The sequence below is a fragment of the Schistocerca piceifrons genome, chromosome 5 (genome assembly GCF_021461385.2).
Source record: "Schistocerca piceifrons isolate TAMUIC-IGC-003096 chromosome 5, iqSchPice1.1, whole genome shotgun sequence".
Lineage (NCBI taxonomy): Eukaryota > Metazoa > Arthropoda > Insecta > Orthoptera > Acrididae > Schistocerca > Schistocerca piceifrons.
In genome coordinates this window covers 598,634,176-598,661,328 of record NC_060142.1, presented here as the reverse complement: position 1 = coordinate 598,661,328, position 27,153 = coordinate 598,634,176, and the positions used below count along the sequence as shown (strand labels likewise).

The 27,153-nt window shown below is 49.3% G+C and overlaps 28 non-coding genes across 28 annotated transcripts; all 28 read right to left on the bottom strand.

Moving 5' to 3' along the window:
- Nucleotides 1-148: 148 nt before the first annotated feature.
- Trnan-guu lies at nucleotides 149-222 on the bottom strand. Its single transcript has one exon. It is a non-coding gene; the product is annotated as a tRNA-Asn (tRNA).
- A 6,607-nt stretch (nucleotides 223-6,829) lies between these two features.
- On the bottom strand, nucleotides 6,830-6,903 carry Trnan-guu. Its single transcript has one exon. It is a non-coding gene; the product is annotated as a tRNA-Asn (tRNA).
- Nucleotides 6,904-7,236: 333 nt separating this feature from the next.
- Nucleotides 7,237-7,308, bottom strand: Trnat-cgu. Its single transcript has one exon. It is a non-coding gene; the product is annotated as a tRNA-Thr (tRNA).
- A 689-nt stretch (nucleotides 7,309-7,997) lies between these two features.
- Nucleotides 7,998-8,071, bottom strand: Trnan-guu. Its single transcript has one exon. It is a non-coding gene; the product is annotated as a tRNA-Asn (tRNA).
- Nucleotides 8,072-8,404: 333 nt separating this feature from the next.
- Nucleotides 8,405-8,476, bottom strand: Trnat-cgu. The gene has a single exon. It is a non-coding gene; the product is annotated as a tRNA-Thr (tRNA).
- A 689-nt stretch (nucleotides 8,477-9,165) lies between these two features.
- Trnan-guu lies at nucleotides 9,166-9,239 on the bottom strand. Its single transcript has one exon. It is a non-coding gene; the product is annotated as a tRNA-Asn (tRNA).
- Nucleotides 9,240-9,572: 333 nt separating this feature from the next.
- On the bottom strand, nucleotides 9,573-9,644 carry Trnat-cgu. The gene has a single exon. It is a non-coding gene; the product is annotated as a tRNA-Thr (tRNA).
- A 689-nt stretch (nucleotides 9,645-10,333) lies between these two features.
- On the bottom strand, nucleotides 10,334-10,407 carry Trnan-guu. The gene has a single exon. It is a non-coding gene; the product is annotated as a tRNA-Asn (tRNA).
- Nucleotides 10,408-10,740: 333 nt separating this feature from the next.
- Nucleotides 10,741-10,812, bottom strand: Trnat-cgu. The gene has a single exon. It is a non-coding gene; the product is annotated as a tRNA-Thr (tRNA).
- Nucleotides 10,813-11,501: 689 nt separating this feature from the next.
- Nucleotides 11,502-11,575, bottom strand: Trnan-guu. The gene has a single exon. It is a non-coding gene; the product is annotated as a tRNA-Asn (tRNA).
- Nucleotides 11,576-11,908: 333 nt separating this feature from the next.
- Nucleotides 11,909-11,980, bottom strand: Trnat-cgu. The gene has a single exon. It is a non-coding gene; the product is annotated as a tRNA-Thr (tRNA).
- Nucleotides 11,981-12,669: 689 nt separating this feature from the next.
- Nucleotides 12,670-12,743, bottom strand: Trnan-guu. Its single transcript has one exon. It is a non-coding gene; the product is annotated as a tRNA-Asn (tRNA).
- A 333-nt stretch (nucleotides 12,744-13,076) lies between these two features.
- Nucleotides 13,077-13,148, bottom strand: Trnat-cgu. The gene has a single exon. It is a non-coding gene; the product is annotated as a tRNA-Thr (tRNA).
- Nucleotides 13,149-13,837: 689 nt separating this feature from the next.
- On the bottom strand, nucleotides 13,838-13,911 carry Trnan-guu. The gene has a single exon. It is a non-coding gene; the product is annotated as a tRNA-Asn (tRNA).
- Nucleotides 13,912-14,244: 333 nt separating this feature from the next.
- On the bottom strand, nucleotides 14,245-14,316 carry Trnat-cgu. The gene has a single exon. It is a non-coding gene; the product is annotated as a tRNA-Thr (tRNA).
- Nucleotides 14,317-15,005: 689 nt separating this feature from the next.
- On the bottom strand, nucleotides 15,006-15,079 carry Trnan-guu. The gene has a single exon. It is a non-coding gene; the product is annotated as a tRNA-Asn (tRNA).
- Nucleotides 15,080-15,412: 333 nt separating this feature from the next.
- Nucleotides 15,413-15,484, bottom strand: Trnat-cgu. Its single transcript has one exon. It is a non-coding gene; the product is annotated as a tRNA-Thr (tRNA).
- A 689-nt stretch (nucleotides 15,485-16,173) lies between these two features.
- On the bottom strand, nucleotides 16,174-16,247 carry Trnan-guu. The gene has a single exon. It is a non-coding gene; the product is annotated as a tRNA-Asn (tRNA).
- Nucleotides 16,248-16,580: 333 nt separating this feature from the next.
- On the bottom strand, nucleotides 16,581-16,652 carry Trnat-cgu. The gene has a single exon. It is a non-coding gene; the product is annotated as a tRNA-Thr (tRNA).
- A 689-nt stretch (nucleotides 16,653-17,341) lies between these two features.
- Trnan-guu lies at nucleotides 17,342-17,415 on the bottom strand. The gene has a single exon. It is a non-coding gene; the product is annotated as a tRNA-Asn (tRNA).
- Nucleotides 17,416-17,748: 333 nt separating this feature from the next.
- Trnat-cgu lies at nucleotides 17,749-17,820 on the bottom strand. Its single transcript has one exon. It is a non-coding gene; the product is annotated as a tRNA-Thr (tRNA).
- Nucleotides 17,821-18,509: 689 nt separating this feature from the next.
- Nucleotides 18,510-18,583, bottom strand: Trnan-guu. Its single transcript has one exon. It is a non-coding gene; the product is annotated as a tRNA-Asn (tRNA).
- A 333-nt stretch (nucleotides 18,584-18,916) lies between these two features.
- Trnat-cgu lies at nucleotides 18,917-18,988 on the bottom strand. The gene has a single exon. It is a non-coding gene; the product is annotated as a tRNA-Thr (tRNA).
- A 689-nt stretch (nucleotides 18,989-19,677) lies between these two features.
- Trnan-guu lies at nucleotides 19,678-19,751 on the bottom strand. The gene has a single exon. It is a non-coding gene; the product is annotated as a tRNA-Asn (tRNA).
- A 333-nt stretch (nucleotides 19,752-20,084) lies between these two features.
- Trnat-cgu lies at nucleotides 20,085-20,156 on the bottom strand. Its single transcript has one exon. It is a non-coding gene; the product is annotated as a tRNA-Thr (tRNA).
- A 689-nt stretch (nucleotides 20,157-20,845) lies between these two features.
- Nucleotides 20,846-20,919, bottom strand: Trnan-guu. The gene has a single exon. It is a non-coding gene; the product is annotated as a tRNA-Asn (tRNA).
- A 333-nt stretch (nucleotides 20,920-21,252) lies between these two features.
- Nucleotides 21,253-21,324, bottom strand: Trnat-cgu. Its single transcript has one exon. It is a non-coding gene; the product is annotated as a tRNA-Thr (tRNA).
- Nucleotides 21,325-22,013: 689 nt separating this feature from the next.
- On the bottom strand, nucleotides 22,014-22,087 carry Trnan-guu. The gene has a single exon. It is a non-coding gene; the product is annotated as a tRNA-Asn (tRNA).
- Nucleotides 22,088-27,153: the final 5,066 nt, after the last annotated feature.

Genomic DNA, 27,153 nt, shown 5'->3' with positions numbered 1-27,153 from the left:
AGGGCCATGTTTTTACCTACAGTGTCACTTGGCTGAATGTGTATAAGGCTCTGTGGCATCACTCAAACGCAGCCAAATTGTCACACTAGCTGTGTATCTCTAACAAAGTTGACGTATGTCCTCACCTCGGTGCCGGTTAAAACGATTTCGCCCCCGGGTGGGCTCGAACCACCAACCTTTCGGTTAACAGCCGAACGCGCTAGCCGATTGCGCCACGGAGGCCTTGACTTTGGCTCCCTTGTGCTCTGTATATCAACGCAATTCGTATACCTTCTGCAGGAATCTCGCAGAATGGTAGCATTTGCTTACGCCTCTTCACATGGATAACGTGCATGCACACTGTAGCGAGGCTCGTAAACGAATGACATCGCCAAGCATGACATTATACTACAAAATGCATACAAACCAATGTTCTGCCTATGCATTCAGAAAACCTCTGAGGCCAGTAGAATACTTGTCATAGGTTGTAGAACATCCCTTTCATTCAGTGTACTGCCATGTGTTAGATGCTGCTCGAGATAGCTCCGCTCCTTGCAGGAAGGTTTAAAAAATGAATGCCTTCTGTGAGGTTCGAACTCACGACCCCTGGTTTACGAGACCAGTGCTCTACCACTTTTTTTTTTTTTTTTTTTTTTTTTTTTTTTTTTTTTTTTTACAGCATTCTTTTAAGTCCAAAGGGAACACACACAGACACACACACACACACACACACACACACAGACACACACACACACACACTTAAATAAAAAGAAGATATAATTGGTTTCTAATGCAAACAGCAAAGGGTGGATTTGTACCTCAATTTATATATACTGGGAGTGCATAATAAATTCATATTTTTTTTCATTGTGTAAAGTTAGAGGTGACAGTGAGATTCAGGCCTGCGGAAGCAAAGTGGGCAGGGGTCGAAGCCCGAGGCCTGGCCACGATGACTCCACCGTCCTGTTTCCGAAAGGCACCTGTACAAGGGCGTAGTATTATCCCCTACTGTCTCGGTTCGTGGTCGCTCGTTTGTTTTTCTTGAGCGCCCTAAAGGTCCACGAAAACTTCAGTCCTGTATGTAGAGAAGAAACATACACCAAGGCGGTAAATCCCGAAACAGTATAAAAGAAAATGGCTCACACAGGTGTCCTTAGCCAACACCCTCTCTTTCAAATGTCAGGCTAAGCATATTTGCAAAATCATCACGGAGGCCTGGCAATCGCAAGCGCTGCCAGTAAGCAGTAAGCATGTACTGCCGAAACGCTAGGTGTCCATCGTCTTCATGACAACTGATGACAAAATGTACGAAATGTCCAATCAACCACATGACTGTATGGAGCTTCGTTCGCGGAAAAAAGGAGGAATCGGGCCGGACGATGATGTCAATAGTATAAGCGGCTTCAGCAGACCTAGTGACAAAAGCAAGTTGTTTCCTGAGCCAACGCCAATTGGCAAGGTGCCCACAGCAGGTGAATCGATGTTCAAGGGTATCCAGGAGACCACACCGAGTACAGGTGTCCGTGTCAGAAAGACCAATACGGTGCAGTCGTACATTGGTGGGAACCAAATTATTTATTACCCTATACCACGTGGACGCCACGGCCATAGAGTGTATCGGCAGACTAACATTCTTCCAGACGTTCCTCCAGGACACAGATGGAGACGCCAGTTCTATTGGATTGGGACCGGCCAGCCCCTCCCAGCGGGCAATCAAGCCCTTGGTCGTTGGCACCGGTCGCCGCAAGAAGACGTCACCGAGGTAACTCACCGCAATGTAAAACTCCCGAATGTGTTTCAGCTTAATATTTAGGCGTCCGACATCGACAGGTGGAGCAAGGCTCGCCGGACGCACAACAGTAAAAAGCCTGGATGTAATTGAAGTCTCTTCTTGCGTAACAATTAGAGTCGTTCGGCGGACGTACAAAGCAGACGCCTTGCGAGTAATGTCAGAGAGGCCCAAGCCTCCGGAGATACGCGGTTTCGTCATAACCTCGTAACGTAACTTGAATAGATGGCCCTTCCATATAAACCTGCTAGACAATTGGCGCAACCTTTTCGCCACCATCATGGGAAGTGGGAACAGCTGAGCAACATAATAAGCTTTACATAGAACGTAGGTGTCTAAAATTCTGACTTTTTGCAAAATGGTAGCAGAGCGCTGCTCATGGACCATCAGAGCCCCCTGTATCTTCTCGGTGACAGATTTCCAATTGAGAGCCGCCATTTTTAGAGGACACCGATCAATGATAATCCCCAAGGACGTATGGCGATCGACAAAAGTGGCCCAAGGGACATCAGCATCGCGAAATCCTCGAATATCAAGGAACTTACATTTACCCTGATTGAGACGCGCTCCAGAGACACGACAGTATGCATCAACTGCCCCTTTCAACAACCGGATATCATCACGTTGACGGAGGAGAACAACGACATCATCCGCATATGCCTTAACAGAGAGCTTCCCACCAGAGAGGGACATACCCTGAAGCTTGAGAGCAATAGTCCGAAGCAGCGGTTCCAGGGACAATACGAATAAAGACATAGAGAGCGGACTACCCTGAGGCACTCCGCGGCGGATAGCAATGGGCGGCGTCAGCTGCCCATTGACTGACACCCGAGCTGTTATTCCCCTATACAAATTGCCAAGAACACCACGTGATGAAGCGTTAAAACCTATTGTACCTAAAACATGATCTAAAAACACATGACTGACGTGATCAAAAGCCTTGTAAAAATCAAGGAAGGCAAAGGCACAATGTACGTTTGTAACCGCCGCAACCGAGACAACATCCCGATATTCGGCTACTGGTGTCAGAATAGATCTATCATGAAAACAACATTGATGTGCACCAATCACACCCCGAAGCAGAGAAGACAACCGGCTATTGAGCGCTCTAGCAGCTGTCTTGTAGTCAAAGTTCAGCAATGTGAGCGGACGAAGATTGGCAGCAGATAAACGACCAGAGGACTTCGGAATTAAAACAATTTTCCCTACTTTAAAATCGGCAGGCACATCCACCCCCCTGACAATCTCATTTAAAATCTGCGTAAAAATGCCACCCAAAAGAGGCCAAAAACGGAGATAAAATTCTTTAGGCAGGCCGTCTGGACCCGGCGATTTACTGGACGGAGAGCGAGCAATAAAATCGAAAACATCATCTACCTGGAACTCCCGGAGAAATTCGCCGTTCGCGTCAGGCGCGATCGTCGCAGTTAGATCCCCAAGGACATCATCCGAAAGAGACTCACCAGAATCATCGGCAGAATATAGACTAGTATAATACTGATGAAGAGCACGAACCATTTCCTCCTGTGCAATAAGCTGTCGTCCATCATCCACCGTAAGAGAAGAGATGAAGGAGCGACGACGACGAGTCTGATGCCGTAGCAGGTGGTACAAGGATGTCAGTTCACCTTCAACAAGAGAGTGAGGTTTCGACTTAACTCGCAGACCATCCATCTGTCGTCGTTTAAGGCTCAAGAGCTTGGCTTTAATACGACGAACATCATGGATCCGCAGTGGAGAGGTACCCGCCGCGTCATATAGTTCACGCAGGACAGAGTAGTAATATTCATACGTGTTCTTAAAATCACGCGTCCTAGCAGCACAGTAGAAAATCAAAGTCTGACGAATCTTGGGCTTGGCAAACGCAGTCCACCAAACCAGCAAGGAGGGGTATCGCGGGACAGAGCGAAGACATCGCTCCCACACGCCACTTATAACATCATCCATAGCACTGTCGGCAAGGTGGGAAACATTTAACATCCACTGGGAACGATAAAGTTTTGCAGGTTGGTGACTAAGATTTACAGTTGCAGTAAAAGCACAATGGTCAGAAAAACTAGTAGGAATAACATCGACAGAAAGAATTTTATCACATAAAAAATCAGATAAATAGAATCTGTCGAGTCTACTGCATGAGGACCCGGTAAAAAACGTATATTTCACCAGGGTTGGATATTTGTGTTCCCAAACATCACGCAGATGCATCGTACGAACTAAGTCATGTAAATCACGGCAATAATTAAAATTGGGGGACTGGTCTGCAGGGCGTAAAACACAATTAAAATCGCCTCCGAGCAGGAGACTCCGAGGACTCTGGCGCAAAAGATAAATAAGCTCTTCTTTATAAAAGCGCGATCGAGCCACAGTGTGACCCGAACCAGAGGGGGCATACAAAACAACGAGGCGGAGATCAAAAAGACGACAACCAATCCCACGGCCAGAGTCAAGGAATTCAATGTCAGTAATAGGAATGCCCTCTCGAAAGAAAAGAGCAGTTCCTGTTGAATATTCCGGCGCGACATTAAAAGCAGTTTGAAATCCAGGTAGAGAGAGATTAGAAAACAACACTTCCTGCAAAAACACTACGCCGCAAAGAGGCAATGCGAACGTCGGACTCAATACGGTTAACATTTAAGGTAAGAAAGGTGTATGCTTGAACCATAGACAGAAAAGCGAGAAAACAAATCACCTACACCGACGCACCAGCGTCACAGTCCATACCAGGGGTGACGGAGGCATCCGAGGAGGGGGACTGCTACCCCGTTCCGCGGATCCCTTACGTTTCGGTTTTTTACGAACAGCATTAACGTTCGGCTGAACGCGTAACTTGCGTCGGCTGACGGGCAAGGAAGCTTCAGCCGCCGGTGACGTAGGAGGGTCAAGTTCTGTATCCGACACCACCCGCGCCGGTCCACATGCGGGATCCGGGGTCGCGGCGGAAACATCCGACGAAACGGAATGGTCAACACCTGCACTAGCTTCCGGCAAACATGGACTGCACGGAGGCGAAACGTGAGCAGGAAGGTCCGAGGCCGCAGAGTTGGAAGGAAGCGGAGCAGCTCCGCTGGCAGAGGTATGGGGCAGCGAAGCAGAAAGTTGTCGCGGCTCCACTTGTTGTGACATCGAAGTCGGTTTGGAAGACGGCGCCAACAGGCCCGACCGACGACCCGACTCGAGAGAAGCTGCGTCGGAGGCCGGAGGGGGGCCAGCAGCCGCCACCGGAACCGCTACCTCAGGAGGGCAGGGAGCAGCTACAGTACACAGTGGCTCGGAGGATGCCGGTCGCTCGGACTGGGGCATCTCAGGGAGATCCTCATCCGTACTATTTCCATCGTGTGGGCGACGCCTCTTATTATTCAAAAGTGGCACACCCACCTGAGGGACAGACGGAACAACATCAGATTTAGCACGCAAAGGAGGAAATTCTGTGTCAGGGGTGCGCAAAACCTGTGGCGGGGCGCTACTACCACTGGACTGTGCTACACCAAGAGCAGAACCACCTGCAACGAGGTCAGCGACCGTTAACTTGCGACGCTGTTCGAGAGAATTTTTTAAAACAAAAACCCTCCGCGGACAGTCAGTACGCACGTGACCACTTTCATTGCACAAAAAACAGGTGCCAACCTGACCACTATATGTTACATGGACACGATATCCACCGATCTGCAGGTGAGATGGAATATTCTGCTTAATGTGCATTTCGACTGAACGAATACCACTGTAACATTGCAGGCGATGTTGGCTTGACCAGCGTTCAAGGCGAATGCTCTTTACATCACCATACTTTTGTAGACCCTCCTTAAGATAGACATTATCCACCTCCGGTGGAAGGTTGTAAACACGAACATTGGTATACGTGATGGAAGCATTGGAAAGCAGAACGGTACTTACAGAATCATCCCGATGCCGAAAGAGAACTTGATGACCATATTTAGAAAGAATTTTATCAACCTGAAGTGGGTCCATGAACTTAACAAAGAAAACATACAGTTCGGTATCAAAATAAGCAGTGTGCACCTGATCCGAATGAACACCAAAGGTATCTACCAACCAATCATGAATCTCAAGGGAACTAGGTTGCACATTGCGGGTTGACTTGTCGAAAGTAAAACTAACTGTAGCCTGACGAGGAATAACCTGGGACGACATTTTCAAAATAGGCGGTCGAAACCGCTACACACAACACACTGAAATAAGGACAGAAAGTAACACAAGGTACGAAACAACGACGGAGAAACACTCACAGAAGTTGCAACACAACACGTAAACAACGATAGTCCACTATACGTAACGCTACGGCGGAGCGGAAGACTAGGCACGTCCACACTGCACGGCGTCTAAAGCGGAACTCTTTCCACTGAGCTAAGAAGGCGGCAGCTTAGCGTTTGTGAGCTATCCCCAAATTGTTACTTCACCATACTGAATCTTGCAGCCCTCGACCAGATATCGGATTTGGCACACAGCTGCTGCTGGGGGTGTCCACATTGCCGTTTTCCAAATCTCTTGAATGTTTCGCCCTTACGATCGACGACGAGCGTCGGCCCACCAAAAGTTAGCGGTCTGCACAATCCTGACCTAGTGCACAGCTTGTGGGATAGCGTGGCTCGACTGCGAAATGCGCCTTTCGGCTCCTCTCTCTGGCTACAGTGCGCTGTTGTCCACAGTGGCACTGGCGTTGCCCATGGGGCTTCATGTAAGGCGACTGCACGTCGCTCGGCCAACAGCGGCCTACTGCAGACCGACACTTAAGACACACCAAATACAAATCGACATCGAGAGACAGGCCATGTCATGTGGCACTCGCGACGTATATGCTGAAATTGAATGTAAAGAATACGTCTTTTGTAGCGGGCGTCCCTCTACTGCAGTGTCACACATGACGAATAAAAAGGAAAACAGCAGAACGTCTGTGTAGGGCCATGTTTTTACCTACAGTGTCACTTGGCTGAATGTGTATAAGGCTCTGTGGCATCACTCAAACGCAGCCAAATTGTCACACTAGCTGTGTATCTCTAACAAAGTTGACGTATGTCCTCACCTCGGTGCCGGTTAAAACGATTTCGCCCCCGGGTGGGCTCGAACCACCAACCTTTCGGTTAACAGCCGAACGCGCTAGCCGATTGCGCCACGGAGGCCTTGACTTTGGCTCCCTTGTGCTCTGTATATCAACGCAATTCGTATACCTTCTGCAGGAATCTCGCAGAATGGTAGCATTTGCTTACGCCTCTTCACATGGATAACGTGCATGCACACTGTAGCGAGGCTCGTAAACGAATGACATCGCCAAGCATGACATTATACTACAAAATGCATACAAACCAATGTTCTGCCTATGCATTCAGAAAACCTCTGAGGCCAGTAGAATACTTGTCATAGGTTGTAGAACATCCCTTTCATTCAGTGTACTGCCATGTGTTAGATGCTGCTCGAGATAGCTCCGCTCCTTGCAGGAAGGTTTAAAAAATGAATGCCTTCTGTGAGGTTCGAACTCACGACCCCTGGTTTACGAGACCAGTGCTCTACCACTGAGCTAAGAAGGCGGCAGCTTAGCGTTTGTGAGCTATCCCCAAATTGTTACTTCATCATACTGAATCTTGCAGCCCTCGACCAGATATCGGATTTGGCACACAGCTGCTGCTGGGGGTGTCCACATTGCCGTTTTCCAAATCTCTTGAATGTTTCGCCCTTACGATCGAGGACGAGCGTCGGCCCACCAAAAGTTAGCGGTCTGCACAATCCTGACCTAGTGCACAGCTTGTGGGATAGCGTGGCTCGACTGCGAAATGCGCCTTTCGGCTCCTCTCTCTGGCTACAGTGCGCTGTTGTCCACAGTGGCACTGGCGTTGCCCATGGGGCTTCATGTAAGGCGACTGCACGTCGCTCGGCCAACAGCGGCCTACTGCAGACCGACACTTAAGACACACCAAATACAAATCGACATCGAGAGACAGGCCATGTCATGTGGCACTCGCGACGTATATGCTGAAATTGAATGTAAAGAATACGTCTTTTGTAGCGGGCGTCCCTCTACTGCAGTGTCACACATGACGAATAAAAAGGAAAACAGCAGAACGTCTGTGTAGGGCCATGTTTTTACCTACAGTGTCACTTGGCTGAATGTGTATAAGGCTCTGTGGCATCACTCAAACGCAGCCAAATTGTCACACTAGCTGTGTATCTCTAACAAAGTTGACGTATGTCCTCACCTCGGTGCCGGTTAAAACGATTTCGCCCCCGGGTGGGCTCGAACCACCAACCTTTCGGTTAACAGCCGAACGCGCTAGCCGATTGCGCCACGGAGGCCTTGACTTTGGCTCCCTTGTGCTCTGTATATCAACGCAATTCGTATACCTTCTGCAGGAATCTCGCAGAATGGTAGCATTTGCTTACGCCTCTTCACATGGATAACGTGCATGCACACTGTAGCGAGGCTCGTAAACGAATGACATCGCCAAGCATGACATTATACTACAAAATGCATACAAACCAATGTTCTGCCTATGCATTCAGAAAACCTCTGAGGCCAGTAGAATACTTGTCATAGGTTGTAGAACATCCCTTTCATTCAGTGTACTGCCATGTGTTAGATGCTGCTCGAGATAGCTCCGCTCCTTGCAGGAAGGTTTAAAAAATGAATGCCTTCTGTGAGGTTCGAACTCACGACCCCTGGTTTACGAGACCAGTGCTCTACCACTGAGCTAAGAAGGCGGCAGCTTAGCGTTTGTGAGCTATCCCCAAATTGTTACTTCATCATACTGAATCTTGCAGCCCTCGACCAGATATCGGATTTGGCACACAGCTGCTGCTGGGGGTGTCCACATTGCCGTTTTCCAAATCTCTTGAATGTTTCGCCCTTACGATCGACGACGAGCGTCGGCCCACCAAAAGTTAGCGGTCTGCACAATCCTGACCTAGTGCACAGCTTGTGGGATAGCGTGGCTCGACTGCGAAATGCGCCTTTCGGCTCCTCTCTCTGGCTACAGTGCGCTGTTGTCCACAGTGGCACTGGCGTTGCCCATGGGGCTTCATGTAAGGCGACTGCACGTCGCTCGGCCAACAGCGGCCTACTGCAGACCGACACTTAAGACACACCAAATACAAATCGACATCGAGAGACAGGCCATGTCATGTGGCACTCGCGACGTATATGCTGAAATTGAATGTAAAGAATACGTCTTTTGTAGCGGGCGTCCCTCTACTGCAGTGTCACACATGACGAATAAAAAGGAAAACAGCAGAACGTCTGTGTAGGGCCATGTTTTTACCTACAGTGTCACTTGGCTGAATGTGTATAAGGCTCTGTGGCATCACTCAAACGCAGCCAAATTGTCACACTAGCTGTGTATCTCTAACAAAGTTGACGTATGTCCTCACCTCGGTGCCGGTTAAAACGATTTCGCCCCCGGGTGGGCTCGAACCACCAACCTTTCGGTTAACAGCCGAACGCGCTAGCCGATTGCGCCACGGAGGCCTTGACTTTGGCTCCCTTGTGCTCTGTATATCAACGCAATTCGTATACCTTCTGCAGGAATCTCGCAGAATGGTAGCATTTGCTTACGCCTCTTCACATGGATAACGTGCATGCACACTGTAGCGAGGCTCGTAAACGAATGACATCGCCAAGCATGACATTATACTACAAAATGCATACAAACCAATGTTCTGCCTATGCATTCAGAAAACCTCTGAGGCCAGTAGAATACTTGTCATAGGTTGTAGAACATCCCTTTCATTCAGTGTACTGCCATGTGTTAGATGCTGCTCGAGATAGCTCCGCTCCTTGCAGGAAGGTTTAAAAAATGAATGCCTTCTGTGAGGTTCGAACTCACGACCCCTGGTTTACGAGACCAGTGCTCTACCACTGAGCTAAGAAGGCGGCAGCTTAGCGTTTGTGAGCTATCCCCAAATTGTTACTTCATCATACTGAATCTTGCAGCCCTCGACCAGATATCGGATTTGGCACACAGCTGCTGCTGGGGGTGTCCACATTGCCGTTTTCCAAATCTCTTGAATGTTTCGCCCTTACGATCGAGGACAAGCGTCGGCCCACCAAAAGTTAGCGGTCTGCACAATCCTGACCTAGTGCACAGCTTGTGGGATAGCGTGGCTCGACTGCGAAATGCGCCTTTCGGCTCCTCTCTCTGGCTACAGTGCGCTGTTGTCCACAGTGGCACTGGCGTTGCCCATGGGGCTTCATGTAAGGCGACTGCACGTCGCTCGGCCAACAGCGGCCTACTGCAGACCGACACTTAAGACACACCAAATACAAATCGACATCGAGAGACAGCCCATGTCATGTGGCACTCGCGACGTATATGCTGAAATTGAATGTAAAGAATACGTCTTTTGTAGCGGGCGTCCCTCTACTGCAGTGTCACACATGACGAATAAAAAGGAAAACAGCAGAACGTCTGTGTAGGGCCATGTTTTTACCTACAGTGTCACTTGGCTGAATGTGTATAAGGCTCTGTGGCATCACTCAAACGCAGCCAAATTGTCACACTAGCTGTGTATCTCTAACAAAGTTGACGTATGTCCTCACCTCGGTGCCGGTTAAAACGATTTCGCCCCCGGGTGGGCTCGAACCACCAACCTTTCGGTTAACAGCCGAACGCGCTAGCCGATTGCGCCACGGAGGCCTTGACTTTGGCTCCCTTGTGCTCTGTATATCAACGCAATTCGTATACCTTCTGCAGGAATCTCGCAGAATGGTAGCATTTGCTTACGCCTCTTCACATGGATAACGTGCATGCACACTGTAGCGAGGCTCGTAAACGAATGACATCGCCAAGCATGACATTATACTACAAAATGCATACAAACCAATGTTCTGCCTATGCATTCAGAAAACCTCTGAGGCCAGTAGAATACTTGTCATAGGTTGTAGAACATCCCTTTCATTCAGTGTACTGCCATGTGTTAGATGCTGCTCGAGATAGCTCCGCTCCTTGCAGGAAGGTTTAAAAAATGAATGCCTTCTGTGAGGTTCGAACTCACGACCCCTGGTTTACGAGACCAGTGCTCTACCACTGAGCTAAGAAGGCGGCAGCTTAGCGTTTGTGAGCTATCCCCAAATTGTTACTTCATCATACTGAATCTTGCAGCCCTCGACCAGATATCGGATTTGGCACACAGCTGCTGCTGGGGGTGTCCACATTGCCGTTTTCCAAATCTCTTGAATGTTTCGCCCTTACGATCGACGACGAGCGTCGGCCCACCAAAAGTTAGCGGTCTGCACAATCCTGACCTAGTGCACAGCTTGTGGGATAGCGTGGCTCGACTGCGAAATGCGCCTTTCGGCTCCTCTCTCTGGCTACAGTGCACTGTTGTCCACAGTGGCACTGGCGTTGCCCATGGGGCTTCATGTAAGGCGACTGCACGTCGCTCGGCCAACAGCGGCCTACTGCAGACCGACACTTAAGACACACCAAATACAAATCGACATCGAGAGACAGGCCATGTCATGTGGCACTCGCGACGTATATGCTGAAATTGAATGTAAAGAATACGTCTTTTGTAGCGGGCGTCCCTCTACTGCAGTGTCACACATGACGAATAAAAAGGAAAACAGCAGAACGTCTGTGTAGGGCCATGTTTTTACCTACAGTGTCACTTGGCTGAATGTGTATAAGGCTCTGTGGCATCACTCAAACGCAGCCAAATTGTCACACTAGCTGTGTATCTCTAACAAAGTTGACGTATGTCCTCACCTCGGTGCCGGTTAAAACGATTTCGCCCCCGGGTGGGCTCGAACCACCAACCTTTCGGTTAACAGCCGAACGCGCTAGCCGATTGCGCCACGGAGGCCTTGACTTTGGCTCCCTTGTGCTCTGTATATCAACGCAATTCGTATACCTTCTGCAGGAATCTCGCAGAATGGTAGCATTTGCTTACGCCTCTTCACATGGATAACGTGCATGCACACTGTAGCGAGGCTCGTAAACGAATGACATCGCCAAGCATGACATTATACTACAAAATGCATACAAACCAATGTTCTGCCTATGCATTCAGAAAACCTCTGAGGCCAGTAGAATACTTGTCATAGGTTGTAGAACATCCCTTTCATTCAGTGTACTGCCATGTGTTAGATGCTGCTCGAGATAGCTCCGCTCCTTGCAGGAAGGTTTAAAAAATGAATGCCTTCTGTGAGGTTCGAACTCACGACCCCTGGTTTACGAGACCAGTGCTCTACCACTGAGCTAAGAAGGCGGCAGCTTAGCGTTTGTGAGCTATCCCCAAATTGTTACTTCATCATACTGAATCTTGCAGCCCTCGACCAGATATCGGATTTGGCACACAGCTGCTGCTGGGGGTGTCCACATTGCCGTTTTCCAAATCTCTTGAATGTTTCGCCCTTACGATCGAGGACAAGCGTCGGCCCACCAAAAGTTAGCGGTCTGCACAATCCTGACCTAGTGCACAGCTTGTGGGATAGCGTGGCTCGACTGCGAAATGCGCCTTTCGGCTCCTCTCTCTGGCTACAGTGCGCTGTTGTCCACAGTGGCACTGGCGTTGCCCATGGGGCTTCATGTAAGGCGACTGCACGTCGCTCGGCCAACAGCGGCCTACTGCAGACCGACACTTAAGACACACCAAATACAAATCGACATCGAGAGACAGCCCATGTCATGTGGCACTCGCGACGTATATGCTGAAATTGAATGTAAAGAATACGTCTTTTGTAGCGGGCGTCCCTCTACTGCAGTGTCACACATGACGAATAAAAAGGAAAACAGCAGAACGTCTGTGTAGGGCCATGTTTTTACCTACAGTGTCACTTGGCTGAATGTGTATAAGGCTCTGTGGCATCACTCAAACGCAGCCAAATTGTCACACTAGCTGTGTATCTCTAACAAAGTTGACGTATGTCCTCACCTCGGTGCCGGTTAAAACGATTTCGCCCCCGGGTGGGCTCGAACCACCAACCTTTCGGTTAACAGCCGAACGCGCTAGCCGATTGCGCCACGGAGGCCTTGACTTTGGCTCCCTTGTGCTCTGTATATCAACGCAATTCGTATACCTTCTGCAGGAATCTCGCAGAATGGTAGCATTTGCTTACGCCTCTTCACATGGATAACGTGCATGCACACTGTAGCGAGGCTCGTAAACGAATGACATCGCCAAGCATGACATTATACTACAAAATGCATACAAACCAATGTTCTGCCTATGCATTCAGAAAACCTCTGAGGCCAGTAGAATACTTGTCATAGGTTGTAGAACATCCCTTTCATTCAGTGTACTGCCATGTGTTAGATGCTGCTCGAGATAGCTCCGCTCCTTGCAGGAAGGTTTAAAAAATGAATGCCTTCTGTGAGGTTCGAACTCACGACCCCTGGTTTACGAGACCAGTGCTCTACCACTGAGCTAAGAAGGCGGCAGCTTAGCGTTTGTGAGCTATCCCCAAATTGTTACTTCATCATACTGAATCTTGCAGCCCTCGACCAGATATCGGATTTGGCACACAGCTGCTGCTGGGGGTGTCCACATTGCCGTTTTCCAAATCTCTTGAATGTTTCGCCCTTACGATCGACGACGAGCGTCGGCCCACCAAAAGTTAGCGGTCTGCACAATCCTGACCTAGTGCACAGCTTGTGGGATAGCGTGGCTCGACTGCGAAATGCGCCTTTCGGCTCCTCTCTCTGGCTACAGTGCGCTGTTGTCCACAGTGGCACTGGCGTTGCCCATGGGGCTTCATGTAAGGCGACTGCACGTCGCTCGGCCAACAGCGGCCTACTGCAGACCGACACTTAAGACACACCAAATACAAATCGACATCGAGAGACAGGCCATGTCATGTGGCACTCGCGACGTATATGCTGAAATTGAATGTAAAGAATACGTCTTTTGTAGCGGGCGTCCCTCTACTGCAGTGTCACACATGACGAATAAAAAGGAAAACAGCAGAACGTCTGTGTAGGGCCATGTTTTTACCTACAGTGTCACTTGGCTGAATGTGTATAAGGCTCTGTGGCATCACTCAAACGCAGCCAAATTGTCACACTAGCTGTGTATCTCTAACAAAGTTGACGTATGTCCTCACCTCGGTGCCGGTTAAAACGATTTCGCCCCCGGGTGGGCTCGAACCACCAACCTTTCGGTTAACAGCTGAACGCGCTAGCCGATTGCGCCACGGAGGCCTTGACTTTGGCTCCCTTGTGCTCTGTATATCAACGCAATTCGTATACCTTCTGCAGGAATCTCGCAGAATGGTAGCATTTGCTTACGCCTCTTCACATGGATAACGTGCATGCACACTGTAGCGAGGCTCGTAAACGAATGACATCGCCAAGCATGACATTATACTACAAAATGCATACAAACCAATGTTCTGCCTATGCATTCAGAAAACCTCTGAGGCCAGTAGAATACTTGTCATAGGTTGTAGAACATCCCTTTCATTCAGTGTACTGCCATGTGTTAGATGCTGCTCGAGATAGCTCCGCTCCTTGCAGGAAGGTTTAAAAAATGAATGCCTTCTGTGAGGTTCGAACTCACGACCCCTGGTTTACGAGACCAGTGCTCTACCACTGAGCTAAGAAGGCGGCAGCTTAGCGTTTGTGAGCTATCCCCAAATTGTTACTTCATCATACTGAATCTTGCAGCCCTCGACCAGATATCGGATTTGGCACACAGCTGCTGCTGGGGGTGTCCACATTGCCGTTTTCCAAATCTCTTGAATGTTTCGCCCTTACGATCGAGGACGAGCGTCGGCCCACCAAAAGTTAGCGGTCTGCACAATCCTGACCTAGTGCACAGCTTGTGGGATAGCGTGGCTCGACTGCGAAATGCGCCTTTCGGCTCCTCTCTCTGGCTACAGTGCGCTGTTGTCCACAGTGGCACTGGCGTTGCCCATGGGGCTTCATGTAAGGCGACTGCACGTCGCTCGGCCAACAGCGGCCTACTGCAGACCGACACTTAAGACACACCAAATACAAATCGACATCGAGAGACAGGCCATGTCATGTGGCACTCGCGACGTATATGCTGAAATTGAATGTAAAGAATACGTCTTTTGTAGCGGGCGTCCCTCTACTGCAGTGTCACACATGACGAATAAAAAGGAAAACAGCAGAACGTCTGTGTAGGGCCATGTTTTTACCTACAGTGTCACTTGGCTGAATGTGTATAAGGCTCTGTGGCATCACTCAAACGCAGCCAAATTGTCACACTAGCTGTGTATCTCTAACAAAGTTGACGTATGTCCTCACCTCGGTGCCGGTTAAAACGATTTCGCCCCCGGGTGGGCTCGAACCACCAACCTTTCGGTTAACAGCTGAACGCGCTAGCCGATTGCGCCACGGAGGCCTTGACTTTGGCTCCCTTGTGCTCTGTATATCAACGCAATTCGTATACCTTCTGCAGGAATCTCGCAGAATGGTAGCATTTGCTTACGCCTCTTCACATGGATAACGTGCATGCACACTGTAGCGAGGCTCGTAAACGAATGACATCGCCAAGCATGACATTATACTACAAAATGCATACAAACCAATGTTCTGCCTATGCATTCAGAAAACCTCTGAGGCCAGTAGAATACTTGTCATAGGTTGTAGAACATCCCTTTCATTCAGTGTACTGCCATGTGTTAGATGCTGCTCGAGATAGCTCCGCTCCTTGCAGGAAGGTTTAAAAAATGAATGCCTTCTGTGAGGTTCGAACTCACGACCCCTGGTTTACGAGACCAGTGCTCTACCACTGAGCTAAGAAGGCGGCAGCTTAGCGTTTGTGAGCTATCCCCAAATTGTTACTTCATCATACTGAATCTTGCAGCCCTCGACCAGATATCGGATTTGGCACACAGCTGCTGCTGGGGGTGTCCACATTGCCGTTTTCCAAATCTCTTGAATGTTTCGCCCTTACGATCGAGGACGAGCGTCGGCCCACCAAAAGTTAGCGGTCTGCACAATCCTGACCTAGTGCACAGCTTGTGGGATAGCGTGGCTCGACTGCGAAATGCGCCTTTCGGCTCCTCTCTCTGGCTACAGTGCGCTGTTGTCCACAGTGGCACTGGCGTTGCCCATGGGGCTTCATGTAAGGCGACTGCACGTCGCTCGGCCAACAGCGGCCTACTGCAGACCGACACTTAAGACACACCAAATACAAATCGACATCGAGAGACAGGCCATGTCATGTGGCACTCGCGACGTATATGCTGAAATTGAATGTAAAGAATACGTCTTTTGTAGCGGGCGTCCCTCTACTGCAGTGTCACACATGACGAATAAAAAGGAAAACAGCAGAACGTCTGTGTAGGGCCATGTTTTTACCTACAGTGTCACTTGGCTGAATGTGTATAAGGCTCTGTGGCATCACTCAAACGCAGCCAAATTGTCACACTAGCTGTGTATCTCTAACAAAGTTGACGTATGTCCTCACCTCGGTGCCGGTTAAAACGATTTCGCCCCCGGGTGGGCTCGAACCACCAACCTTTCGGTTAACAGCCGAACGCGCTAGCCGATTGCGCCACGGAGGCCTTGACTTTGGCTCCCTTGTGCTCTGTATATCAACGCAATTCGTATACCTTCTGCAGGAATCTCGCAGAATGGTAGCATTTGCTTACGCCTCTTCACATGGATAACGTGCATGCACACTGTAGCGAGGCTCGTAAACGAATGACATCGCCAAGCATGACATTATACTACAAAATGCATACAAACCAATGTTCTGCCTATGCATTCAGAAAACCTCTGAGGCCAGTAGAATACTTGTCATAGGTTGTAGAACATCCCTTTCATTCAGTGTACTGCCATGTGTTAGATGCTGCTCGAGATAGCTCCGCTCCTTGCAGGAAGGTTTAAAAAATGAATGCCTTCTGTGAGGTTCGAACTCACGACCCCTGGTTTACGAGACCAGTGCTCTACCACTGAGCTAAGAAGGCGGCAGCTTAGCGTTTGTGAGCTATCCCCAAATTGTTACTTCATCATACTGAATCTTGCAGCCCTCGACCAGATATCGGATTTGGCACACAGCTGCTGCTGGGGGTGTCCACATTGCCGTTTTCCAAATCTCTTGAATGTTTCGCCCTTACGATCGACGACGAGCGTCGGCCCACCAAAAGTTAGCGGTCTGCACAATCCTGACCTAGTGCACAGCTTGTGGGATAGCGTGGCTCGACTGCGAAATGCGCCTTTCGGCTCCTCTCTCTGGCTACAGTGCGCTGTTGTCCACAGTGGCACTGGCGTTGCCCATGGGGCTTCATGTAAGGCGACTGCACGTCGCTCGGCCAACAGCGGCCTACTGCAGACCGACACTTAAGACACACCAAATACAAATCGACATCGAGAGACAGGCCATGTCATGTGGCACTCGCGACGTATATGCTGAAATTGAATGTAAAGAATACGTCTTTTGTAGCGGGCGTCCCTCTACTGCAGTGTCACACATGACGAATAAAAAGGAAAACAGCAGAACGTCTGTGTAGGGCCATGTTTTTACCTACAGTGTCACTTGGCTGAATGTGTATAAGGCTCTGTGGCATCACTCAAACGCAGCCAAATTGTCACACTAGCTGTGTATCTCTAACAAAGTTGACGTATGTCCTCACCTCGGTGCCGGTTAAAACGATTTCGCCCCCGGGTGGGCTCGAACCACCAACCTTTCGGTTAACAGCCGAACGCGCTAGCCGATTGCGCCACGGAGGCCTTGACTTTGGCTCCCTTGTGCTCTGTATATCAACGCAATTCGTATACCTTCTGCAGGAATCTCGCAGAATGGTAGCATTTGCTTACGCCTCTTCACATGGATAACGTGCATGCACACTGTAGCGAGGCTCGTAAACGAATGACATCGCCAAGCATGACATTATACTACAAAATGCATACAAACCAATGTTCTGCCTATGCATTCAGAAAACCTCTGAGGCCAGTAGAATACTTGTCATAGGTTGTAGAACATCCCTTTCATTCAGTGTACTGCCATGTGTTAGATGCTGCTCGAGATAGCTCCGCTCCTTGCAGGAAGGTTTAAAAAATGAATGCCTTCTGTGAGGTTCGAACTCACGACCCCTGGTTTACGAGACCAGTGCTCTACCACTGAGCTAAGAAGGCGGCAGCTTAGCGTTTGTGAGCTATCCCCAAATTGTTACTTCATCATGCTGAATCTTGCAGCCCTCGACCAGATATCGGATTTGGCACACAGCTGCTGCTGGGGGTGTCCACATTGCCGTTTTCCAAATCTCTTGAATGTTTCGCCCTTACGATCGAGGACGAGCGTCGGCCCACCAAAAGTTAGCGGTCTGCACAATCCTGACCTAGTGCACAGCTTGTGGGATAGCGTGGCTCGACTGCGAAATGCGCCTTTCGGCTCCTCTCTCTGGCTACAGTGCGCTGTTGTCCACAGTGGCACTGGCGTTGCCCATGGGGCTTCATGTAAGGCGACTGCACGTCGCTCGGCCAACAGCGGCCTACTGCAGACCGACACTTAAGACACACCAAATACAAATCGACATCGAGAGACAGGCCATGTCATGTGGCACTCGCGACGTATATGCTGAAATTGAATGTAAAGAATACGTCTTTTGTAGCGGGCGTCCCTCTACTGCAGTGTCACACATGACGAATAAAAAGGAAAACAGCAGAACGTCTGTGTAGGGCCATGTTTTTACCTACAGTGTCACTTGGCTGAATGTGTATAAGGCTCTGTGGCATCACTCAAACGCAGCCAAATTGTCACACTAGCTGTGTATCTCTAACAAAGTTGACGTATGTCCTCACCTCGGTGCCGGTTAAAACGATTTCGCCCCCGGGTGGGCTCGAACCACCAACCTTTCGGTTAACAGCCGAACGCGCTAGCCGATTGCGCCACGGAGGCCTTGACTTTGGCTCCCTTGTGCTCTGTATATCAACGCAATTCGTATACCTTCTGCAGGAATCTCGCAGAATGGTAGCATTTGCTTACGCCTCTTCACATGGATAACGTGCATGCACACTGTAGCGAGGCTCGTAAACGAATGACATCGCCAAGCATGACATTATACTACAAAATGCATACAAACCAATGTTCTGCCTATGCATTCAGAAAACCTCTGAGGCCAGTAGAATACTTGTCATAGGTTGTAGAACATCCCTTTCATTCAGTGTACTGCCATGTGTTAGATGCTGCTCGAGATAGCTCCGCTCCTTGCAGGAAGGTTTAAAAAATGAATGCCTTCTGTGAGGTTCGAACTCACGACCCCTGGTTTACGAGACCAGTGCTCTACCACTGAGCTAAGAAGGCGGCAGCTTAGCGTTTGTGAGCTATCCCCAAATTGTTACTTCATCATACTGAATCTTGCAGCCCTCGACCAGATATCGGATTTGGCACACAGCTGCTGCTGGGGGTGTCCACATTGCCGTTTTCCAAATCTCTTGAATGTTTCGCCCTTACGATCGAGGACGAGCGTCGGCCCACCAAAAGTTAGCGGTCTGCACAATCCTGACCTAGTGCACAGCTTGTGGGATAGCGTGGCTCGACTGCGAAATGCGCCTTTCGGCTCCTCTCTCTGGCTACAGTGCGCTGTTGTCCACAGTGGCACTGGCGTTGCCCATGGGGCTTCATGTAAGGCGACTGCACGTCGCTCGGCCAACAGCGGCCTACTGCAGACCGACACTTAAGACACACCAAATACAAATCGACATCGAGAGACAGGCCATGTCATGTGGCACTCGCGACGTATATGCTGAAATTGAATGTAAAGAATACGTCTTTTGTAGCGGGCGTCCCTCTACTGCAGTGTCACACATGACGAATAAAAAGGAAAACAGCAGAACGTCTGTGTAGGGCCATGTTTTTACCTACAGTGTCACTTGGCTGAATGTGTATAAGGCTCTGTGGCATCACTCAAACGCAGCCAAATTGTCACACTAGCTGTGTATCTCTAACAAAGTTGACGTATGTCCTCACCTCGGTGCCGGTTAAAACGATTTCGCCCCCGGGTGGGCTCGAACCACCAACCTTTCGGTTAACAGCCGAACGCGCTAGCCGATTGCGCCACGGAGGCCTTGACTTTGGCTCCCTTGTGCTCTGTATATCAACGCAATTCGTATACCTTCTGCAGGAATCTCGCAGAATGGTAGCATTTGCTTACGCCTCTTCACATGGATAACGTGCATGCACACTGTAGCGAGGCTCGTAAACGAATGACATCGCCAAGCATGACATTATACTACAAAATGCATACAAACCAATGTTCTGCCTATGCATTCAGAAAACCTCTGAGGCCAGTAGAATACTTGTCATAGGTTGTAGAACATCCCTTTCATTCAGTGTACTGCCATGTGTTAGATGCTGCTCGAGATAGCTCCGCTCCTTGCAGGAAGGTTTAAAAAATGAATGCCTTCTGTGAGGTTCGAACTCACGACCCCTGGTTTACGAGACCAGTGCTCTACCACTGAGCTAAGAAGGCGGCAGCTTAGCGTTTGTGAGCTATCCCCAAATTGTTACTTCATCATACTGAATCTTGCAGCCCTCGACCAGATATCGGATTTGGCACACAGCTGCTGCTGGGGGTGTCCACATTGCCGTTTTCCAAATCTCTTGAATGTTTCGCCCTTACGATCGACGACGAGCGTCGGCCCACCAAAAGTTAGCGGTCTGCACAATCCTGACCTAGTGCACAGCTTGTGGGATAGCGTGGCTCGACTGCGAAATGCGCCTTTCGGCTCCTCTCTCTGGCTACAGTGCGCTGTTGTCCACAGTGGCACTGGCGTTGCCCATGGGGCTTCATGTAAGGCGACTGCACGTCGCTCGGCCAACAGCGGCCTACTGCAGACCGACACTTAAGACACACCAAATACAAATCGACATCGAGAGACAGGCCATGTCATGTGGCACTCGCGACGTATATGCTGAAATTGAATGTAAAGAATACGTCTTTTGTAGCGGGCGTCCCTCTACTGCAGTGTCACACATGACGAATAAAAAGGAAAACAGCAGAACGTCTGTGTAGGGCCATGTTTTTACCTACAGTGTCACTTGGCTGAATGTGTATAAGGCTCTGTGGCATCACTCAAACGCAGCCAAATTGTCACACTAGCTGTGTATCTCTAACAAAGTTGACGTATGTCCTCACCTCGGTGCCGGTTAAAACGATTTCGCCCCCGGGTGGGCTCGAACCACCAACCTTTCGGTTAACAGCCGAACGCGCTAGCCGATTGCGCCACGGAGGCCTTGACTTTGGCTCCCTTGTGCTCTGTATATCAACGCAATTCGTATACCTTCTGCAGGAATCTCGCAGAATGGTAGCATTTGCTTACGCCTCTTCACATGGATAACGTGCATGCACACTGTAGCGAGGCTCGTAAACGAATGACATCGCCAAGCATGACATTATACTACAAAATGCATACAAACCAATGTTCTGCCTATGCATTCAGAAAACCTCTGAGGCCAGTAGAATACTTGTCATAGGTTGTAGAACATCCCTTTCATTCAGTGTACTGCCATGTGTTAGATGCTGCTCGAGATAGCTCCGCTCCTTGCAGGAAGGTTTAAAAAATGAATGCCTTCTGTGAGGTTCGAACTCACGACCCCTGGTTTACGAGACCAGTGCTCTACCGCTGAGCTAAGAAGGCGGCAGCTTAGCGTTTGTGAGCTATCCCCAAATTGTTACTTCATCATACTGAATCTTGCAGCCCTCGACCAGATATCGGATTTGGCACACAGCTGCTGCTGGGGGTGTCCACATTGCCGTTTTCCAAATCTCTTGAATGTTTCGCCCTTACGATCGAGGACGAGCGTCGGCCCACCAAAAGTTAGCGGTCTGCACAATCCTGACCTAGTGCACAGCTTGTGGGATAGCGTGGCTCGACTGCGAAATGCGCCTTTCGGCTCCTCTCTCTGGCTACAGTGCGCTGTTGTCCACAGTGGCACTGGCGTTGCCCATGGGGCTTCATGTAAGGCGACTGCACGTCGCTCGGCCAACAGCGGCCTACTGCAGACCGACACTTAAGACACACCAAATACAAATCGACATCGAGAGACAGGCCATGTCATGTGGCACTCGCGACGTATATGCTGAAATTGAATGTAAAGAATACGTCTTTTGTAGCGGGCGTCCCTCTACTGCAGTGTCACACATGACGAATAAAAAGGAAAACAGCAGAACGTCTGTGTAGGGCCATGTTTTTACCTACAGTGTCACTTGGCTGAATGTGTATAAGGCTCTGTGGCATCACTCAAACGCAGCCAAATTGTCACACTAGCTGTGTATCTCTAACAAAGTTGACGTATGTCCTCACCTCGGTGCCGGTTAAAACGATTTCGCCCCCGGGTGGGCTCGAACCACCAACCTTTCGGTTAACAGCCGAACGCGCTAGCCGATTGCGCCACGGAGGCCTTGACTTTGGCTCCCTTGTGCTCTGTATATCAACGCAATTCGTATACCTTCTGCAGGAATCTCGCAGAATGGTAGCATTTGCTTACGCCTCTTCACATGGATAACGTGCATGCACACTGTAGCGAGGCTCGTAAACGAATGACATCGCCAAGCATGACATTATACTACAAAATGCATACAAACCAATGTTCTGCCTATGCATTCAGAAAACCTCTGAGGCCAGTAGAATACTTGTCATAGGTTGTAGAACATCCCTTTCATTCAGTGTACTGCCATGTGTTAGATGCTGCTCGAGATAGCTCCGCTCCTTGCAGGAAGGTTTAAAAAATGAATGCCTTCTGTGAGGTTCGAACTCACGACCCCTGGTTTACGAGACCAGTGCTCTACCACTTTTTTTTTTTTTTTTTTAACCCTAAGCAGGAATCATACCCCTAGACCAACTTTTTTGTTTTTTTTTAAATGCCTGCAATTCAGTCTCAGCTCATTATGAGCAAGTGAAAGCGTAATTATTATTCCTCTAACAAATATATCTATTGAAAAAAAAAATTATTAAGGAACATCCACAACACAGCCACTTCAAAAGAAGTACACTACTGAAATTAAAATCCTAAAACATGACTATATAATGTAGACTGCTTTGTGAAATAAAGATTTAAAAAAAGAAACACGAAAACTTCAGTCCTCGTGTAGAGAAGAAACATACATAAAGGCGGCAAATCCAGAAACAGTATAAAAGAAAATGGCTCACACAGGTGACCTTAGCCAACACCCTCTCTTTCAAATGTCAGGCTAAGCATATTGGCAAAATCATCTCGGAGGCCTGGCAATCGCAAGCGCTGCCAGTAAGCAGTAAGCATGTACTGCCGAAACGCTAGGTGTCCATCCTCTTCATGACAACTGTTGACAAAATGTACGAAATGGCCAATCAACCACATGACGGTATGGAGCTTCGTTCGCGGAAAAAAGGAAGAATCGGGCCGGACGATGATGTCAATAGTATAAGCGGCTTCAGCAGACCTAGTGACAAAGGCAAGTTGTTTCCTGAGCCAACGCCAATTAGCAAGGTGCCCACAGCAGGTGAATCGATGTTCAAGGGTATCCACGAGACCACACCGAGTACAGGTGTCCGTGTCAGAAAGACCAATACGGTGCAGTCGTACATTGGTGGGAACCAAATTATTTATTACCCTATACCACGTGGACGCCACGGCCATAGAGTGGATCGGCAGACTAACATTCTTCCAGACGTTCCTCCAGGACACAGATGGAGACGCCAGTTCTATTGGATTGGGACCGGCCAGCCCCTCCCAGCGGGCAATCAAGCCCTTGGTCGTTGGCACCGGTCGCCGCAAGAAGACGTCACCGAGATAACTCACCGCAATGTAAAATTCCCGAATGTGTTTCAACTTAAAATTTAGGCGTCCGACATCGACAGGTGGAGCAAGGCTCGCCGGACGCACAACAGTAAAAAGCCTGGATGTAATTGAAGTCACTTCTTGCGTAACAATAAGAGTCGTTCGGCGGACGTACAAAGCAGACGCCTTGCGAGTAATGTCAGAGAGGCCCAAGCCTCCGGAGATACGCGGTTTCGTCATTACCTCGTAACGTAACTTGAATAGATGGCCCTTCCATATAAACCTGCTAGACAATTGGCGCAACCTTTTCGCCACCATCATGGGAAGTGGGAACAGCTGAGCAACATAATAAGCTTTACATAGAACATAGGTGTCTAAAATTCTGACTTTTTGCAAAATGGTAGCAGAGCGCTGCTCATGGACCATCAGAGCCCCCTGTATCTTCTCGGTGACCGATTTCCAATTGAGAGCCGCCATTTTTAGAGGACACCGATCAATGATAATCCCCAAGGACGTATGGCGATCGACAACAGTGGCCCAAGGGACGTCAGCATCGCGAAATCCTCGAATATCAAGGAACTTACATTTACCCTGATTGAGACGCGCTCCAGAGACACGACAGTATGCATCAACTGCCCCTTTCAACAACGGGATATCATCACGTTGACGGAGGAGAACAACGACATCATCCGCATATGCCTTAACCGACAGCTTCCCACCAGAGAGGGACATACCCTGAAGCTTGAGAGCAATAGTCCGAAGCAGCGGTTCCAGGGACAATACGAATAAAGACATAGAGAGCGGACTACCCTGAGGCACTCCGCGGCGGATAGCAATGGGCGGCGTCAGCTGCCCATTGACTGACACCCGAGCTGTTATTCCCCTATACAAATTGCCAAGAACACCACGTGATGAAGCGTTAAAACCTATTGTACCTAAAACACGATCTAAAAACACATGACTGACGTGATCAAAAGCCTTATGAAAATCAAGGAAGGCAAAGGCACAATGTACGTTTGTAACCGCCGCAACCGAGACAACATCCCGATATTCGGCTACTGGTGTCAGAATAGATCTATCATGAAAACAACATTGATGTGCACCAATCACACCCCGAAGCAGAGAGGACAACCGGCTATTGAGCGCTCTAGCAGCTGTCTTGTAGTCAAAATTCAGCAATGTGAGCGGACGAAGATTGGCAGCAGATAAACGACCAGAAGACTTCGGAATTAAAACAATTTTCCCTACTTTAAAATCGGCAGGCACATCCATCCCCCTGACAATCTCATTTAAAATCTGCGTAAAAATGCCACCCAAAAGAGGCCAAAAATGGAGATAAAATTTTTTAGGCAGGCCGTCTGGACCCGGCGATTTACTGGACGGAGAGCGAGCAATAAAATCGAAAACCTCATCTACCTGGAACTCCCGGAGAAATTCGCCGTTCGCGTCAGGCGCGATCGTCGCAGTTAGATCCCCAAAGACATCTTCCGAAAGAGACTCACCAGAATCATCGGCAGAATATAGACTAGTGTAATATTGGTGAAGAGCACGAACCATTTCCTCCTGTGCAATAAGCTGTCGCCCATCATCCACCGTAAGAGAAGAGATGAAGGAGCGACGACGACGAGTCTGATGCCTTAGCAGGTGGTACAAGGATGTCAGCTCACCTTCAACAAGAGAGTGAGGTTTCGACTTAACTCGCAGACCATCCATCTGTCGTCGTTTAAGGCTCAAGAGCTTGGCTTTAATACGACGAACATCATGGATCCGCAGAGGAGAGGTACCCGCCGCGTCATATAGTTCACGCAGGACAGAGTAGTAATATTCATACGTGTTCTTAAAATCACGCGCCCTTGCAGCACAGTAAAAAATCAAAGTCTGACGAATCTTGGGCTTGGCAAACGCAGTCCACCAAACCAGCAAGGAGGGGTAACGCGGAACAGAGCGAAGACATCGCTCCCACACGGCACTTATAACATCATCTATAGCACTGTCGGCAAGGTGGGAAACATTTAACATCCACTGGGAACGATAAAGTTTTGCAGGTTGGTGACTAAGATTTACAGTTGCAGTAAAAGCACAATGGTCAGAAAAACTAGTAGGAATAACATCGACAGAAAGAATTTTATCACATAAAAAATCAGATAAATAGAATCTGTCGAGTCTACTGCATGAGGACGCGGTAAAAAACGTATATTTCACCAGGGTTGGATATTTGTGTTCCCAAACATCACGCAGATGCATCGTACGAACTAAGTCATGTAAATCACGGCAATAATTAAAATTGGGGGACTGGTCTTCAGGGCGTAAAACACAATTAAAATCGCCTCCGAGCAGGAGACTCCGAGGACTCTGGCGCAAAAGATAAATAAGCTCTTCTTTATAAAAGCGCGAGCGAGCCACAGTGTGACCCGAACCAGAGGGGGCATACAAAACAACGAGGCGGAGATCAAAAAGACGACAACCAATCCCACGGCCAGAGTCAAGGAATTCAATGTCAGTAATAGGAATGCCCTCTCGAAAGAAAAGAGCAGTTCCTGTTGAATATTCCGGCGCGACATTAAAAACAGTTTGAAATCCAGGTAGAGAGAGATCAGAAAACAACACTTCCTGCAAGAACACTACGTCCGCACAGGCGTCGTAAATAAACTGCCGCAAAGAGGCAATGCGAACGTCGGACTCAATACGGTTAAGATTTAAGGTAAGAAAGGTGTATGCTTGAACCATAGAGAGAAAAGCGAGAAAGGAAATCACCTACACCGACGCACCAACGTCACAGTCCATAGCAGGGGAGACGGAGGCATCCGAGGGAGGGGGACTGGTACCCCGTTCCGCGGATCCCTTACGCTTCGGTTTTTTACGAACAGCATTAACGTTCGGCTGAACGCGTAACTTGCGTCGGCTGACGGGCAAGGAAGCTTCAGCCGCCGGTGACGTAGGAGGGTCAAGTTCTGTATCCGACACCACCCGCGCCGGTCCACATGCGGGATCCGGGGTCGCGGGGGAAACATCCGACAAAACGGAATGGTCAACACCTGCACTAGCTTCCGGCAAACATGGACTGCACGGAGGCGAAACGTGAGCAGGAAGGTCCGAGGCAGCAGAGTTGGAAGGAAGCGGAGCAGCTCCGCTGGCAGAGGTATGGGGCAGCGAAGCAGGAAGTTGTCGCGGCTCCACTTGTTGTGACATCGAAGTCGGTTCGGAAGACGGCGCCAACAGGCCCGACCGACGACCCGACTCGAGAGAAGCTGCGTCGGAGGCCGGAGGGGCGCCAGCAGCCGCTACCGGAACCGCTACCTCAGGAGGGCAGGGAGCAGCTACAGTACACAGTGGCTCGGAGGATGCCGGACGCTCGGACTGGGGCATCTCAGGGAGATCCTCATCCGTACTATTTCCATCGTGTGGGCGACGCCTCTTATTATTCAAAAGTGGCACACCCACCTGAGGGACAGACGGAACAACATCAGATTTAGCACGCAAAGGAGGAAATTCTGTGTCAGGGTTGCGCAAAACCTGTGGCGGGGCGCTACTACCACTGGACTGTGCTACACCAAGAGCAGAACCACCTGCAACGAGGTCAGCGACCGTTAACTTGCGACGCTGTTCGAGAGAATTTTTTAAAACAAAAACTCTCCGCGGACAGTCGGTACGCACGTGACCACTTTCATTGCACAAAAAACAGGTGCCAACCTGACCACTATATGTTACAT